Source organism: Watersipora subatra, chromosome 1, assembly GCF_963576615.1.
Source record: "Watersipora subatra chromosome 1, tzWatSuba1.1, whole genome shotgun sequence".
Classification (NCBI taxonomy): domain Eukaryota; kingdom Metazoa; phylum Bryozoa; class Gymnolaemata; order Cheilostomatida; family Watersiporidae; genus Watersipora; species Watersipora subatra.
Window position 1 is genome coordinate 62,043,347 of NC_088708.1, and position 14,300 is coordinate 62,057,646.

The window sequence follows — 14,300 nt, forward strand, 5'->3', positions numbered from 1 at the left end:
ACATAGATAAAAGTATATGTTGATTGATGTATTAAACCTTATAGACATTGGTGCAAGGTTATGATGTCAACATGGCATGTATATATGTTCAGGAAACTCTAACCAATTTATTAAATTCTCATTCCTTAGCGAAGTAGCAATATTGTTGTCTATTATATTAATATTGTTGCCATTAACTACAGCAGTTGCCTTAATTGGATAAATTTTTGCGAAAGAGTTGTAGTCAGAGTCATCTCTTGCGGAGTACAGCTGCACTATCCCAAAGATGACCCTTTCACTCACTTTAGGTTGTATTAAATTTTCGAGCAAGAGTATTTAAGAAATTTCCTTTTATTACGCTATTTATTCAGTCACCTAGATGTTGATTAACTCTTTCTATAGCTTTCTAGTACAGTTTCCACCTCAAATTATTAATCAGTATTTGAACTGAAATGAATGTAAATGCAGGAAGCTAACATGCATGAAACCTTTGTTCATAAATGAGCTTGTCTATTTTGATGCAGATTGTAGTATGTGAACTAAAACAGTTAAACCTCATTTTAAGATCTCATCACGCGGATAAAACAGCAATTCGTTACTTTTTTAAATTTAACAAACGCAAAAGACGCAAATACGCGTCTGTTTCTTATATCATTGCTCTAATCCACGGCACACAACCCAGTAAACTGACACGGCACACCACAGAGTGCAATGTATAGTATTTTGTGAACCGTGAGCAACCTCCCGAATCTGAGTTGCTCAAGTTTAGTTTTACTAATATAACCTACCTTGAAGTTCAGTCGACGAGAGTAATAATCCAAGTCAGAATTATCAGCAGTCTAAATACATGTGATATAGCCCAGTTACCAGTAGGTCGTTTGTGCGAGTTGCCAGCGTACGGGAGAGTAGTAACAACGCGCTACCTGTTCACTTCCCGTTCACCACATTGATTGGATTCTCTGATGAAGACCGTTATATCTCAAGACGGCCGTTTTCAAGATTTACCGGAGAAAACGTTTATGCTTGTGAAAGATATTATTTGATACGTTAAAGTTTTTAACAATAATTTTACATGTGCTATTAAATAAATGTTAATTTGTTGTATATATTTTATATTAGATAAGTTAAACTTGTTATAATAAAAATTTAGCTCTAAAAAAGATTTTGACACACTTTTCTTTCTGTTGGTCAAAGCTTACGAAGTTACTCAACAAGGAACTAAGCGGCTCGTCATAAACGTGACTTTTTTGTGACAAGCTCAACAGATTACACTAGCAGGCTTATTTTTATCCGTGCTAAATATGTTGTCATTTCCATTCGGTTTTTGTGGGGTAGGTTTGCGGCCTGACTGACGTTTACAGTAAGAATAATTAAATCTCCTTGCATTGGTCTTCTAAAAGCTTGAAAATGGTTTCTAGGCTAGCCAAGTCCTATAGACTGGTTTAACACGAAATGTAGAGGGAAAATGCCGTGATATTTGAAATGGTAGTCATAGCTGAAGAATCATGTCACATTTATGCCCTATATTGATCTTACTACATAGGCTGATAGACACTAATGGGCAAAGGAATTCCACTCTTGTGCAATTCAGTCTGACACACAGTTTCAAAATCCACAGATACACAGGAATGTACTGCAACTCCACGAACCTCATTGATAAGGTCATCTAACTTAGAGCACACTCATGATCTGAATACATACCTGAAACAAGGAAGTTCAGAATCATGAGCCCCTTTCCAACACTAAGTCATAATGAAATGTATTCTAGAATATCAACCGCAAAATAGGATAAGTAATAGTTGTGTGGTTTTACAGTAAACAGTTGTTACTCAATTTGATGTTCACTTGCAAAACATATGACCTAATAATACCTGGCAGCTACTATTAGGTGTCAATGATGTCCTTGACTTAACATTGTACTTATACCTAACAAACTATACCTAACCTACGTTTGTGTTTGGTAGCCTTGGTTTGGAATAAGTTTCCAGATTTATTTATTCTTACACTGTTTCACCCTCGATAGCGATAAGTAATGCATGCGCCATATTGGAGATTTAATCGTGTACTAGTTACGTATGTAAACAAACAGTGAAAAATGACACAAACGTACATGTTGAATAGTTATTTTCCACTTGTTTGTTAATGACAACTCTTCCTACACAGCGTTTAGAGTGCCTGATAGAAGAAACATAACAACAAAATAACAACTGTTCCATTACATTACAGATTATATTACAGATGCATAAACCATAATGGAGAAACTTAGCACATGAAGTATTTCGATAAAAACAACACATATACATGTACTGTGAAAACAGAAACTGTTTTCAAGATTTAAGTGATAATAGCTTATGAATGTATGATATGTATGATACAGTATCTGTAAAAGATGGAACAAACTACTGCAACGACTAAACAAAAATTAAAAACAGTTGTAATAGAGGATAATAAAAATAATGCAAACAAGGAAATGCAGAAAGTAGTGTAATCTGATGATCAAACTGCGTAAAAGGAGATTTGTATATCATTGGATATTGAGCCAAGGTGCATCAGAGTTTCTTAGAACTAAATCAGATTAGAAATGGCAGTACAACAACAGCTACAGATGAATATTAAAGTGATTACATTGTTACTGGCTTTTAAAAAAAGTACTGATTTAGTATTCTTATGCCGCAAAGATGCACCTTGCAATTTGAATGTACGATTTTTTGCATAATGACACCGTTGGAGATCATAAAACGACTGAATGAGGTTTCTCATCAATGAAGCACAGTGGTTGGATATGTCATCTGCTATGTCCATAAGGGGTTTCCCAAGGCATAGCACATCACTAGACCCTACACTACTGATAACATACACCGCACAATGGAATGGATCTGGCTTTGCATTAATACGAAAGTATCGATCTGCAGCTAGAAGGATTCTGATGACACCGTCTGATGGACGCACCAATCCTCCATTGTTTTGTAGCTCAATTAGAGTATAGAGATGTCGGTACTGGATGTTTGACTTAGTGGTAACCAGTGACTGATGGCAAGTGTCACATGACAGCACTTTAGTTAGCTTTCGCACGATGTAGCCAGCTATATAGACTATACTGTTACCTATAAGAGAGGTTTTGGCGTCTGAAATCATCGTGGCTCCACAAACTGATCAACTTCTGGAGTAGCCTGTATCCTGAGAATCTCATATTGAGCAGTAACATTACCTGGCTTACCATCATCTGATTCTGCACCACATTTTCTGATAAGTTTGCGAAAGGTAGCCTTAAACTGAGTAACAGTAGGATTATTATTCCGACCACCTAAACAAAAGCATCAATTATAACAATTACATAAAATCAAAAAAATGAATGTCTTATTCACATAGAACATAGTGCACTTAAGATACAACAATACAGCTATGATCATGACTACAGCTTTCAGCTGTAGTCATGATCCTGAAAATAAAATAGGTCTAAATGCTACCATATCGCTATGTAAAATGAAAGGTGGCAATTTTCACTGGAAGTCATCCACACACATCATTAATAGAAATTTCTTTATCAAGCATGCAAAATGGATTGCATCCATGAGATTATTTCAACAGAAATGTCAACAAACAAATTGCAGAAATACTGCAGAAATAAGAAGTACTAATCATTGCCATAGATGCATCACTAGAGAGATTCACATCAACATCTTTTGCTAAGCTGCAGACATCATAATCATAAGCACTTGAAGTGGCAGCTGCCACTGTTTTGCGTGCTGTTTGAGGTTTTTGGAAGAAATTTAGATATATCTAGTTCAAATTGAACAACCTAGCAGCACTGTGCTTGACAATATTGTTTTGAATTCAATCATTGAAAAGCACTATTCAACATTGAAAAAAATGAGAGTTCAATTCAACGAGAGTTCTCAGTTAGGCCTACTTTGTTAGAACATCTAGAAAGTAAAATGGATCTGTAGTAGTTAGCAACAGTAGTCATGTCAGTAGTATTATTACACTTACCTCCTTACTGCTAGCTAGCTATATCCAGGTACAACAATAAATAATATTATAGGCACTACAAACATGTTTTTCAAATACTGATTTAGAAATAATGTGATGGTTTGTAGTGCCTAAATATTATAATAAAAAAATTTAATTTAAATAATAAAAAACCTTCGTTCTTAAAGGAGGAGAAAATTCACTTACTTGCTTATAAATTCATCTAATCACTGACAACATATAGTCACACTCGCACACTCAGCAGTGACACTATTCGACTCTCACTCACCCACTGACTAGTGTAATAGAACTAACTAGTGGTAGTACTAACTAGTAACTTACTAACTACTATTAGTAGTAGTAATAGTAGACTTTAGCAGTAGCAATAGTAATAGAACTAGCAGTAGAAATGACTCACTTGTGAAATGTTAGGCTAGGCTCTTTTCTTTTGAAAGTGCATTCCTGCCGTTTTCGCAGTTGATGTAATAGCACTGTGTACCTACATCCTTCTGTATCTTGTATAAATTATTAGTAGTAGTCTCAGTAGTCTGTATCTTCAATTTAGTGGTGTATTTGCAATCACCCGTAGCTGTTAAATTAAAAACTAAATTTCTTTTCTCAGATTGAACACAACAAAATTTACCCAGATTAACTGAACATGGCGCTAACGGATTGCCATTCTTTCGAATGACTTTGGCCATTCCAGGGGTTTTGAGTTTAATGGTTTCACCTATCTCATTGATAAATGACTTTAGCAATATAATCACATAAAAGTATTCAAGACAACAAAGCCGTTGGTTGCCGTGGCGCATACCAGCTTTGCTACTGGATATTAGTTTAGAAGACAGTGATAGGTAGTTAAAATTATAGCTGTTAGCAAGCTTATGTCGTTATTGAGTTGACAAGGTTTAACAAGATAATATTAAATGTCTCGTTCTTCGACAACAGAAATTTATTTATTAATATGACTGATGATTCATTGCATTTGAAAAATTGTTTGGTTGGGTTCAGTACAAGCGAATGGTTCAGTAAAGCATAAATGTATCCAAACAAGTCAGCATAAGCCGTACAGTTCCACAGGATATCAATACAGACAAAGCAAGCTGAATTGCATTGCAAACTTCCTAAAAATACTATGATATGTCAGTATGTAATCAAACTGTATCTACAAATTCTTGGTTTCTGTTCTGTGCTATTATAGGAGTAGCTTTGATATGATATACACAAGTAAAGATTTAGCTACATGAGTGTCATATAGACACATAAGAGTTTATTAAACTGTCTTCTCTAATGTTTACAAATAGCATTGCTCCTCATTAGGACCAGACCACTTCAACTCTACAAGTTATGTGAGTGTTTAGCAGAGGTAGGTTCCTTCTTTACTACCAGCATATATAACTGTATGTATATATGCTGCTAGTAGAGTTTGCAGCTATGTACCCTCTGGAGATGCATAGAAATACAATCTTTCCAATATCCGACCCTTTAAAAGCAGCTTTTCTAATGCAATTTTGTTTTGAAGAAGGATACTTTTCGAAGAAGATAAGCTGCCACAAACTGTATTTAAAACCATTCATGTCAGTTCTTTCATCACAATCTATATCAGTTTTTAATTTGTTAAAATTCATAATACATTTGTAAATCAAGTAAACTATTAAAATTCATAACTACAAAGCTTTGCAACATAGATCACGTCTAAAAGAAATCATGGACATTGAACATCGTTAGCGATAAACAATCAGGAAAGGTTTACTACCCTGTCAAATGCTCATTGCAGTTTGTCATTTAGCAAACCAACTGTGAGTTCAGCATTTTTGAAAGCCTACCTATTTATTTCTTGAAAAGAATATCAACTCTCACAAAGGATATCTTCAAAGCATGAACATGTGAACTAGTCACAAATATGATAGAAATTAAAACCAACAAAATGTCCATAAATTCCTGTACAATACTGTTTTCCTTTCAGCTATTGTGAACTATCTCACGTTTATTAATTTATTACTCTTTTCTGTGAATTGTGCTTGCCGTGTTACATTTTCCGAAGTGCAGGCTATAAACATTAAGAATATACAAGGTTTTATAAATATTTTATAATGCTAAAAACATTCGTGCCACAGTACTTATATTCACAGAACATGGAACAGCTTGCTCATAGTAAATGATAGAATACTACAGAATAACTGGAAAAAATAACAATTCACCAAACACATAGCACCAACCAGTGAGAATGACATAAACACTAGTGACCATTAACAGCTATAGTATAACTAGCAGTGAGTATATTGGCTTTCATTTATTATAATAATAGTAATAATGATGGTTAGTATTATTATCGTGCAGCATGACCAAAGTTGGTTGCAACAGCAGTCAGCACAATGGAACGCTCTGCCTGATGAACTGCGTAGGGTTGTGAGTAGGCCCACTTTTAAACGTGCCCTCAAGCTGTACTTGTTGAGCGGTGACTAAATAGTTTCTGGCTGCTCGCTTTTAACTTGTGGCCCAGCGCCTTGACTAGCAATGCTACTGCGCAGTTTGGGACTCAAAATTATTTTTTTTGTTGTTTTTCTGTTTTCATATATTTTGATGAAATAAAACAAAACAAAACAGCTCAATCATTACATGTAAATTCAGATAATTTGTTTAGTAAGGGTAAACGAATCATGGAATTTCCAAACTACCAAGTTGGTTGGTTTAGTGCTCAATTGAACATAGCAAATCAGCTCAGAGCTGTCATTACTACAATCATGCCTTGTAGGAAAGAGTGACGGCTGCAAATTTTATGCATTATAAGAAAACAATTATGAGATAGATAACTGTATTGTGATCAAGAGGGAGTTTTCCCACAAAACAGTTGTTAAGTACGGTTAGACACAAGCAGGAATGCAGGTCCATAAGAGACACAAAATCTTATTATTATAACTGTTGAAACTTTTACTGTTCTGGACGAGGTATTATTTTGGTGAACTTTGTCTAAAGATGAACTTACACAAAATTCGAGTAGATTTTATCAAAAAGTATCCACATTTTTCTATCATTTTTGATTGTTTTTTATATTTGAGATGATCTAACAGCCAGGATGTTTCAAGATTAAAATCAACAAAACTTGATCATAGTTATAACACTTAAAAGGAAAATACGCACAGAAATTACGTTACTATTTGTGTGGCTGCCTGTATATCTCATTATTGATATAAGCTGTTGTGTTCAAGTAGCAGAGTTACACATCTCTATTCTGTCGGACCCTTTGCACAACTATGGATGTCATAATTGCACTTTGCTTGAGTCTGAATGATTTAACCAAGATCAAGTTTTGTCGGTTTTCATCTTGAAACATCCTGGCAGTCAGATCACCTCAAACATTAAAAGTAATCGCTAATTATAAAAAATACCGACAATTTCTGATAAAATCCACTAAAAATTTTGTGCAAATTCATGTTTAAGATAGACTAGTATTGGTGGCTGTTGTGTTCATAAAAATTGTAGAAGGAAAACTGGGTGTGCTTTATTGTAGAGCCACCATTGCAGACTGACAACCATTTATTTGGCCCCTCTAATCATATGGATCCTTCACAATAGCCACACAAGAAAACCATGCAAACATGAAGCATTGTGCACTCAAGTAAAAAGCTTTCATAACCAGTTAGCTAATCGGTTCCTGGTAGAGAGGTCTTGAATGTATGGCCTATGATATCATAACAGTCATTAAAACCAACTTTATCCCGACTATAATTATTAGTTCATTGTGATGTCACATATTTCTTGTGATAGCCATCGCTAAGAATTTTAAGGCTATTTCAGATGGCTGTCAATCAATACATGCAATAATATATCAATAATTCGATGAATGAAACCTGAGTAACGTTTAATATAGTTTTGGTATAGTTTTGATTTTTATATTTTATTATATATGCAAATTTAAACCACAACTCACAAAATACCATAAAACCTATATTTTAGCACCACATTTGTTTGAACACCACCTCTATTTGACTGCCACTATAGGATAAGGATATCGACTAGTTCAGTAGCGCAGAGGATTCGTGGTCGGCAGACACTGTGGAAGGTAATGAACAACCAGAAAATGAAATGGTTCTATACAACAGCAACAACCAGAATGCAACCTGCCGAACAAACGATGCAGATATTTTTGTTGCTGCATGTATTGTAATTATGGTTTGATTATGTCACTTGTTCTTGAATATATATTTGTAGCATTTGCTAGATTATTATTATACAGTTTATAAATTTGTAGACTTACAGCATCTTATTTGATAACATCATAGCGGTTATCTAAACTTGGCTTACAATGGGTCGACGCCCATAACTCTTCTTCAATCGCACATAGAAAACCAGTTTTGGTCCCAAACTGTAGCAAACATATCAATGAGTGCAATGAGCTTTAATGCAACATTATTAAATATAGTTATAAAATAAAAATATTATGCTTTTAAATTTGGACCGAAATAAAAGAATTTGAAGCTCCAAAAGATGCAACGCAGGCTATAAAACCATCGTAGGTTAACTGTAAACAATATATATCCACTGATAGAGATATTTCTCAGCTTTTCAATGTATATTTATTTAGAGATCTACCACAAGTTAAAGGTAAGTTATAGCATATTTATCGCACCCAAAAAGGGCTAATGTAGTGGCGTTCGAAGGAGAGTGCAAAATGCAGGCGACATTCGCTTCTCCTGTAAATGAGTTACATTTAGCTTCCAAAATTCTAACGTTCTAACGAACTCTTTGAAAATACAACAGCATCCTCTATTTGAATGTCACCTCTGATAAACCCCCACTACAAGAGAAGGTTTGAAAAATAGAGTGCCATGGTGTTCAAATAGTGGTTTTGCTGTATCTCTGCTCTGAGTCAGAGCACAAATGTAAAAACAATGTATTTTTATGATATGCACTCATATGCCCTCGCATGAAATATTGGCCATCAGCAATCAAAACATTATTTTTTACATTTCAACATTCCAATGGCCAGAACAGAGCATACAGTCACACTATATCTTGAAATACATTCATCTGGTCAGCTTGCTTTTCTTGTGTCTCATGAGATCTTTGGTATCAGCAGGCCTACTGTTAGGCACAAGATTATCCATATGTAAATCTTAGCTAATACCCAACCTTATAGACTACCTAGACTACCTTAGGCTATATTTCCCTCATGCTCAATGTGCTGCTCTGTTAATTTATCAGGTCATGAGCAGATCTAGAAGTTCAAGCTTTACTTCTACTCCTATTTTCAGCAATGGGTCTGTCAGGAAAATAGGTCAATTCAGTTTCCTTACTGAAGATACCGATTAATTCATTAGGCTGTATTTATCGTTAATATATGTAGCTCTTTTAGCTAGCATCAATAGCAAGAAGGACATTACAAGAATAGTGACAATTATAAGAAGTATGGATATTCTAGTGTAGTAAATAATAGCACCATATTAGTGCATGTAGTGGTAAACAGGAGCAGTCTAAAACTGATAGTGTTGATAGTAAGAGCAAGAGTTGTTTCCCTTGATTATTATTGAACCATATCATTCATGTGTATAGGAATAGTCTGTTCTAATGACAGAGAATATGCTAGCATTTTGTCTCAAATACCAGTCTAATGGAAACACAAATATACCTAAGTGCACCAACATCTTCCTATGACTGCACTGCCAACAGGGCCTCTACAGATGATGGTCGTTCTATGCAATTGGAATAGCATTAGAAATCTGATGTAATAATGTTGCCAAGTAACAAACCCTAATAATATATGTGTAGAGGAACATGCAGAAAAATAGAAAAAAGTGGACACCTAAAGATATGAGCTAACAGTACTAATGACTGTCCATTCCACTGTTTCGATACTCTGCCAGTATTTCTTTGTCTGTATGGGTCATCTTTGTATCATTATTTCGTGGTCAATCAGATGGTTACACAAAAATGGCTACACAAAAAAGCTAATTTAGCAAGATGATTGCATCTTAGTAATTTTTATCATAAATTATGAGTACCCCATGTAGTAGGGAGTCTGGGAGCACTTGCATAACAGTAATTAAATTGCACAAAAAATGAAGTAATATGAAACTTACTCTATTATCTCTGGCATGCAATTTCTAATTCAATTGCATCAGCAAAGTTATTAAAAAGCATTCTTTAGATGTGGTCAGCCACCCACTATACATATCACCTGTCAGTGTTTGTCTTCTGACTTATGATGTTTATCTCTAATTTAACTGAGTACCCTATATGTGCAACAACTGTTCCTACTGTTTAGTATGTAAATGTATATTTTTAATTATGTGTGTAACTAGTAAATACCCACAGCGAATCATGGCAGTTTCAAGTTCTTTGAAAATCTCACTATATAACTGTATAAAGTCTATGTACCTGAATAAACCCGTGTACGCAGTCATTCCTAAATGACGATGGTCATACAAGATGCTTATGCTACATTTAGTAATACACTAGCGGAATTCCCGGCGTTGCAACACCGGGAATTCTAATGGCACAATGTGCCATTACCTTGGCACATTGCCAATTTGCCAGTATATAAATATATATGTGTACATATATATATGTATATATATATGTGTATATATGTATATATATATACACCATAACAAGTTATTGCAAACCATGTGGTTATCCATGTACACCCAACATTGGCAACGCTGTCATTTAGGGGTAGGGCCTATTACAATATTGTTAAAAAAAGATAAAATATTTTCACATTGTTATCAAAATATTTTCACTATCTAATTATTTACTAATTTATACTGCTCCAATTTATGTTGAGCACTCTGAATTTAGTTTTAGGTATGATAAACATATATATATATATATATATATATATATAAATTGTTTCCTCACCCCGGATACCCCGTATGGGTGGTAAATTCTGCTCTAACTCGAGTCTCCTACCAGAAACCTGGGAGTTTGAGCACTCCCTCAAGATCTTAGCTGTTCCCAATAGCGCACTTTTCTGCAACTCACCTGAGTTGATTGTTGTTGGTATTTGGGCCAGCCACATTTTATGCGCGGTGTTATTGCGCCCAGTGCCCCAATGACTACTGGGATTACAGTTGTTCTTACATTCCAGCATTTTTCAATTTCTTCTCCAAGAGGGAGATATTTCTCTACCTTTTTTTTTCTTTGCTGGCTATATTGTAGTCATTGGGTACTGCTATATCTATTATAGTAGCCCTCTTGTTCTCCTTGTCTACCACCACTATATCTGGTTGGTTTGCTAGGACATGCTTGTCAGTTCGGATGTAGAAGTCCCAGAGGATCTTAGCGCAGTCATTTTCATTGACCTTACCAGGAGCTTCCCACCAGTGTAGTGGTTTATTAAGGCCATACTCATCACATACACTTATATACACAACACCTGTGACATGATTATGCCGCTCAGTGTATGCGTTTCTTTCTAGCTGCTTGCATCCACTGATGATGTGTTGGATGGTCTCAGGTGCATCTTTGCACAGTCTGCATCTAGGATCGTCTCTAGTGTGATAGATTTTCGTTTGGAGTTGCCTTGTTGGGAGCACTTGCTCCTGGGCTGCCATGATTAGGGACTCTGTATTGGCCGTTAGGTGTCCTTTGTTCAGCCACATATATGTCTGGTGAAGATCGCCAACCTTAGATATTTGTTGGTGGTAAGCACCATGAAGAGGTTTCGTATATATATATATATATATATATATATATATATATATATATATAGATATATATATACATCTATATAGGGGTAGGGCCTATTAAAATATTGTTAAAAAAAGATAAAATATTTTCACATTGTTATCAAAATATTTTCACTATCTAATTACTAATTTATACTGCTCCAATCTATGTTGAGCACTCTGAATTTAGTTTTAGGTATGATAAACATATATATATATATATATATATATATATATATATATATATATATATATATATATATATATATATATATATATATATATATATATATAAATATATATATATTTCTCAAAGTCTGTCCGTGTGTCGTCGTTGGAAATCTGGCTATAGATCTTAACATCTTGGAGTAAATATTCCGTACCGAAGAGGATTCGATCTCGAACTGATCCATTCACCAGTCTGACGGCTTGCCACTAGACTACGGAAGTCAAAATGCTAGCCTGCCAGTATAAGTCATTATATCAGGGCAAAACATAACTGCTTTGCGTATGACGCGGGTCACAGGCTCATAGCATAAAGTCACGAGAAGCCGTTTGCTCACATTATTAAACTGGCTAATAGCAAAACTCTCACTACTTTTCATTGTTTATAAGACAAAAAACTTTTCTCATGTTATGAAGTTTGAAAGTTGGAATGGCAAATGTTATATGTTAAATACAAATCAATTTTTTGTTCAAATACTCTTCTATTACAAGGGCAATGCCGAGTGGCACAGCTAGTATATATATATAAATATATATAAATATATATATATTTATATATATTTATATACATATTTATATATATATGTATATATATATATATATATATATATATATATATATATATACATGACACAGGTACCACCATGTCAACACAGACAGTTCTTCAATCAATCCAAAGCATTGTAAAAATAATATGTCTATTGGAACAGTGTACTCTCTTTCACTAAGTCGTACAGTTGCCTTGTTGCCTTTTGTTAGTTATGAAAAGACTATAATATCTGTATGATTTTTTCATAAAAATGATTTTAATTGCAAGAGATATTCAGGTGTTAGTATTGATTGGAGAGTTTCTATTGATAATTCATCAGAAAGCCAAGCTGATCATGTCCAGTCACACCTGCCAACATTACTCTATGACCCTATGACCTTATTACTCTATGACTCTATGACCCTATGACCCTACATGTACATGGCTTGTAAAGGTTGGTCCAATGCTCCTCAGTGGTATACTCACAATCCTTCAGGTTATCAAAACAGGCAACCATATGAAAGCTTATTTACAGCTTGCAATAATCTATTGACATACATGACTTTAGAATTAGAAAGGTATGAAACACTGTTACATATTCTTCAAGCTTGGTAGAAGCGAACTATCGTATGTGAAGAAGAACTGTGTCCATACATACTGATTTGCAGAGCTGCAACGCTTAGTAAAAACAAAGTTAGAAATTATTTCAAACATTTGCTTCAGTTTTACGTTGTATAACAAATTGTTTACAAGTCCTTGGTGTGACAAGCCAGATTCATCCTAATAAATCTAACCAAGGAAATTGACTTCATGTTGCAACTTAACCATGAGCAGACAGGAATATCTTTAAAAGCCCATCCAACCCATACTTGTACGAAGTACATAGCATTATGATAACGTCGGAGTATAACTTTGGATAGATGAAAATGTGGAAATCTGGCAATAGCCTTCCACCGATCAAACAACATATACCTTCATCACTTGTGCCATAAGACTTCTTTTCAGCTTTCTTGACAGAGGTGATTACCCAGACTTGTCTACCTATGCGCTTATTCACTGTTGCTAGTGCAACTTATTACATCATAAATGGTAGGAAGTATATCATCCTTAAAGGTGTTAGAGGTTTACTTAAATGACCAGCTGAGTCAGAGCCAGAGCTCTGGTGCTCACAATAAGGTATGAATTGCTAGGTTTTGTGCTGAAGACACTGTGGTCTGTTGTATTAAATAACGCATTGCGAAAATGCCTTTAGCTTGGCTCACTGGCTCACTTGTTGAAACGTATTTCCAAATGGCTACCTTTTTTGCTCAGCACTGCCTTTGTCAGCTGTGGGTTTTGGATTGGGTGTTGTACTTTAGGGCAAGCTTGTTTGGTAAAAGTCATCAATCAATTAAACATTCACACGCAGTTCTATTGAAAAAATGACAAATGATCACTGGATTATTAGCTTAGCAGAATGGCAGTTTTTGTAGTAATTGAAGGTCTGTGGACTCACATAATTTTTATTGAATAGCTTGAGCCAATAGCACCTGTTTGGTTTGCAAACGATTTGATAACCTGAATTGTGGTGAAGGCAACCAACTCAACAAGTAGTCTCCATCCATAGTCAGTATTACTAGGTAGTCTCATGGAGAGGTTACAAGGGAGTAAACTCCACAACACTTTCATCTTACTGATGCTTCATTCTCAGCTTGAGCCATAAGATAGTACAAAACAGCTGTACTAGAAACACTTCAAGTCTTTTCTTTGTACAAAACAGTATATTTTGGTAGATCTATTAGCCATAACTATGCTTGTTTTATCCTTACCCAAAAATGTCAAAAAGAGATAATTCGATGTCATCTTCTTACTTAAAGGCTTACTTGCAACAAAATTCACATTACAGTTATTTGGTATCAAAAGGTTTACTATGTCTTACTCTGCTGTGT